Genomic DNA, 5414 nt, shown 5'->3' on the forward strand with positions numbered 1-5414 from the left:
AGCAGGGATTCACATTCTAACCAGGAAATCCTCAGCCCCCTGTGCAGCCTTGCTGGCAAATAACTGTGCTTTCAAATCACTGTAATTACTGTATTGTCACAGAAAACAAAACAGACAAATACTACCAGGTTAGTTCCTTAAATTATCTGTGAATGACAGTGAAGGAAACAAACTGAGGTGTTAACAGAACTCATTTGCTTGTGCCTTTCCTTTACACTCCTCATCCTGTTCAAACGTCCACGAAAGGGGCCGTTGCACTGTGTGCTGCCACCCCCAACAGTGACAGCTCCATAACAAGCCCGGTCCACGGAAGAGCCTCGAGGTCCACTCTGCCAGAGCTACTCTGAAAAGCACCAAAGGCGCATGCAGACAGCTCCCTTTCTCTCGAAGGACAAACGCACACAGAGTCAACCTGCGACATTTGACGGGTGGTCGCTCTGTTCTGCTATCCCCTACAGTCCCCTGTCACAAAGTCCTCACATACATGCAGCAAACAACATATCAAGCACTTTGAAATGTCAGCAACAGGGTCGGTTGAGGTTCCAGTTCTCCAAGTATTGACCACTAAATTATAGGCCTTTAGTTTAGATGCAATTGGATTAATCTCCTTTCTTGGTGATTAGGTCAGAAAGAACCCAAGTTGATGTATTTAAATTGCTTGACTAGCAGTCCAAACGCCAAAATATATCAAATTCACAATGCTATAAAACAGTGGCGGGCAACAGATCCTCACATCTGAGAAGTTGAAAGTCACTTTTTGGCATTTCTGCTTGTCAAATGATGTAAACAATTAATCCACAATCAAAAATAGCTGTCGATTCATTTTCTGACATTTGACTAATCAACTAGCAGACCAATCGATTCAGCACTACGTCCAAGGTGAAGGAAAACACACTCAAACTTATTCGCCTCACTTTGTTTTTCTCCCAGTTTAATGACTGCTGCCATGTGTTGGGATCTAATCATATCCTGAAAATGATCAAGGCCAAAAGCCAGTAAAATGTCTCCTTTGAAATGTGAGGGAAGCATCTGGTTCCGGCACCTTTGAAACCCAGAGAGAGAGAGAGAGAGAGACATCTGTCGGATGTGGTAACGTACCCAAAGAACCCTAAGATCACCATATATGCATACATCTTTACATCTCTCTCACGCAACACATAGCCCTCTGCAAATAACAGTGTAATATGAAATATGTTTTAAGTTCAAATGTACGGGAAGCTTTTTAAGAAAGTTTCCCGTAGCACTATGAAACAGAATATATTTTTCTCTTTCTCATGACTGGTCTTGTGCGGACACGGAGCAGATGGTGTTATCTACCTCGTGGGTGGAAGGAGCAACAAGTGTGCAATTAAAGGCCTGAAGAGATGCCTTCCGTTCAAAACAGATAAACTCAGGAAAGCAAACCAATTCAGCAGTATATACGGACAAATTATTAGATCAGACCTGGTGCATTTGGAAAGTAAAATGTGACGTCCAGGATCTTAATATATGGTAAAATGACACCAGCAAGCAAACATGAAAGCTAATGAACAGTCTATGACATTTTAAGTGGTCAGCAATATGTGGGCTGTCCCTAAGTTATCGGTCTCTGCATACACACTTAGTGGTAATCATCCTTCCACAATTGCCTATCCAGCTGTTTTATTTTCCAGCTGAGCGTGCTGAGGTTGTAAGTTTTATAAAGAAGAACGAACTGCAAGAACAAAAGAAAAAGGAGAAACGACGCAGCACCAGTAGTTAAAGCTAGTAATTTTATATCATTTAAAGGGCTTCTTCAACACAAGTTGCCGTGGCTATTGTGTGGGAGCAACAATGGCCTTGCTCCATCGTTCATTCAAGCCGAGTCGGTATCAATCACATGACACTTCAGTGATAGATAGGCAATCTAATAACACTAGGAGCAAAAATAACTTCACTCACTCAATCCTTGACCTTATGAAGCGAGCAGTCAGTTTGGTTAAAAGCTACAGCCATCACATAAACATTGATTTTTCTTTGCGATCAATTGCAGTGGAAACATTTGAACTAAAATGGCCATAGAAAGCTGTCACTAATAAATAATTGCTGTTGTTAAGGATTTATACACCGGCTCCGCCTCCTCTAGAGCAGCTCATATTTAAGACTGTTTTTGACTGCGGGCTATTTAGACCGAATAAAAAAAAAAAAAAAAGACAACGCAAGCAGGTTTTCAGAGCTGTGAAGGAACTGCCTTTGGACGAGGAACCATCTCAGCATGTGTAGAGCCGCAGGACAGACACAATTACCATCAAACGATAGCGGCCATGACACTGCTGAGGCGCCACACAAAGGACACAGAGGAAGTGGTGAAACATCTAGGTCACACCGAGTTCAAACATGCTAACAGCTCCAGCGGTGAGAGCCGAGGACGTTTACAGATGATGCAAGATTTGTTCAGCGTGATGGCACAAAATTGATTTAAAAAGGAGGACATGAGCATGACAAGGCAAACATCCTGTCTGCAGAGGAACATTATGGGTCACTGAAACTTGCTGATGGATGGGAGAAAACACTGATGGGTGTGTAACAGAATATTGTCTTTTATCTCAGTGGCTGTAATTTGTTGCAATAACAACGATTAGTGGTCAGCAGTTTGGACCCTGCGACTGTTTTTCCGAACCATTTTGCCTTTATGTTGCACATAGTGTGAAACTACAAATAAGGGCGTCAGATTCGCTGTTAAGCTCTGTTGACTGTCTCCCACTTCAGCAAGCTAGCTCATAACAAGGTGCACCTGTGCTCAGGGTCTTGCCAAAAAAACATGTTTTTAATAAATCCCCTCTACAACGGCAATGCACAAATTAATTAGAATGGGCAAGAAACATAACCACCTTAGAGTATAAGCTCTTTGACGTCTGAAATGATATTTCACGCAGGTGACGCCTGTAATAGTGTGGTCGCACTGCAGAGGTTAGAAAGTGAACTTGAGAAAAATACATTGATGCTATAGCCTCAAGTGAAGACATGGAAGGAAAATAAACATGCAGGAATTGATTTACAGACAAAGTTGGTGAACCTAATCTGACATTTGAAATGATTGTTTTGTTTCTTTTGATGTTAGAACTGATTATTTTTACCAACAGCGTAAAATGGTAATAATTCATGACCAAGATCGGAATAGATTTCACATAAGCTTGATGCACTCCAATAACCCCGGTATGTATATGCAGCGTCTATCTTTTTTTCATAAAAGAAAGATTTTTTTGTCATGGAGAGGACAAAGTATGAATAATTACCAAAAGAATCATATTTTTGCATTATGTGTTCAGTCCAAACAAATCTAAGCCACAGCTCCCAGGGTTCCGTGAAACATATCAATATTCAGCTGATTATTCCTTTAATCTGTGGCCAAGAGATCCTCGCATTACTCCTCCAAACACTGCAGGGAATATCCACTAATGATCAAAAATAATAAGGATGTATGAAGTAAATAGCAAATAATTAATTCAAGTAGGCCTCCCCATTTATAATACATTATCAGAGGTGACCTTCTTGGATGGAAACAAAGCAAAAGCGTAAAGATTATTTGGCAATGTTGTTCCATCTTCAAAAAGAATCTATTGACGAAATGTTTGATACAATTCCTTTCTTCTCTGGGGTCCATTGATGAATCATTCAATCGACTAAAGACAACTTGGCGTTACTGTATTGCTGTATGTGTACGATTACTCAATCACAATATACGATGCACTGCACCTGTTAAAGGTTGCCTGATCCCCCAACTCTCATCTGCAAACTGCATTATTTATCCAACGTTTCCATCCCAAACTGCAGCACCGTCATGAGTCATGTTCAAGACTAAATACTGCTCGTGACTTTATGACAGATGGCAGCCGAAATGTCAAAGACACGCATGGGGCTCACTGAGGGGAGATCGATTCAGTGGGGTACCCCTGTGTGTCTGATGGATCCCCTTAGGAGAGACACCACCAAAGCCATTTTTTGAACTCAGCAAGCCACAAAGAGAGACCCACCTACCCGAAGTCCTGATTCCATGAGAGCAGAGAGCACGGAACTTAAGAGATGCCTCCACCTCGTTCATTCACTTACAGGCTTCCAGGAGTCCATCCAGTGGCGCGCACACACTCTGGGGACAAAACTTATTTAACATTCAACTAAAAATATTTGGTCAATAAACTCCTGCTGACTGGGTAATCTGTAAATAGACAGATAACAGCTTACCAGACATGTAACATCACTGAAATACAAAGAATTGTGTCTATAATCAACTAACTTTAAGAAGCATTCAATTCATATCAAACAGAGTGTTAACGTATCAATTTAAGTTTTAAATATTGTGAACCCATTGTCATTTATGCAAAATTGTGTTGTGGGCCAAGATTATTTCTCCACGTCTTCCACAAAATCAAACCGGAATACAAAGTGCCAAAGGTCTCACCTCAGACTTTGCGTCGAGCAGCTTCTCCTTGATGCAAATGAGGCAGAGTTTCATCCCACACAGAGAGAGAAATCACCCAGGAGCCCCACTGCCTCACTCTCCCCTCTGACTGGATGTTCTATGATCTACACTTTACTTAATGAGGTGTCATGTACAGTTTATATAAAAAGGTATGACCTTATTAAACTGTGAGTGAAAGAGTGAAGCAATAGCTGGGGGAAAGATAAATGGCAAGGTTGCATAGAAACTCATTGTGCCTGTAACATTCACGGGACAAGAGGCCCTCCTTCTGATTGTTCCGAGAAGTATTACTGACATTTGGGGCCCTCTTCAAAACGGTGCTTCAGAATACAACGTAGGCACTATTAAAAATTTGAATATTGCATTTACTTTAAACTGATTTTATTTTCAAAATCTGTCAAACAACACATAAAAGATTCACATTGATATTAATTGTAAAATACAGAAACAAACCAATCAAAATCATAATTTAAGTGCAACTGGGTTCCTTCGAGTGTGCATCAAATACAGCAAAGAATCCGAAAAATGTACGACTGGAGCTGTGATTGCAACTACAATTTTGCTGCGAGTGCAGAAGGTAAAAGATTATTTTCCAAAGAGTCACGCTGCTCTTTAAATCAAGCCAAGCTTTCCAAACCTCGTTCTTGTTATTCTTTTCCTTTAACTTGATTTCTGACAGCCAATTCAATTAGACTGGATATGTGTGGGTGTAAAAAAAAATAAAAAAGGCAACACGACAAACTCAGAAGATGGATGGCAACCTTTGCTTCACCATTAAATTCACAATTGCGTCGTATTGAAGCTCAATCCAGTGGCGTATTGCCAGCAGCAGCAAAATGAACACGGCGCCAGACGGGGTCGTAACTAATCACCTTCTGCAGCTCCATTGTTTTTGAAAAGGATCTGCATGCTAGATTGTCATTTTTTTTCCGGCTGCCAGTGGTGGAGACCACATTTGGTTTATCCACCGCTGTTA

At 40.9% G+C, this 5414-nt stretch overlaps 1 protein-coding gene across 2 annotated transcripts in view; it reads right to left on the bottom strand.

Annotated features, from left to right (window-relative positions):
• Positions 1-4802: 4802 nt before the first annotated feature.
• Positions 4803-5414, bottom strand: part of LOC142951969 (poly(ADP-ribose) glycohydrolase) — a 21845-nt gene continuing 21233 nt past the window's right edge. For both annotated transcript variants that reach the window (XM_076093910.1, XM_076093911.1), the window contains one exon: positions 4803-5414. This exon is cut by the window's right edge and continues 299 nt beyond it. The gene's annotated coding sequence lies outside the window, so the exon portion shown is untranslated.

The sequence above is a fragment of the Anarhichas minor genome, unplaced genomic scaffold, assembly GCF_050575085.1.
Source record: "Anarhichas minor isolate MPS153535 unplaced genomic scaffold, ASM5057508v1 ptg000017l, whole genome shotgun sequence".
Classification (NCBI taxonomy): Eukaryota; Metazoa; Chordata; class Actinopteri; order Perciformes; family Anarhichadidae; genus Anarhichas; species Anarhichas minor.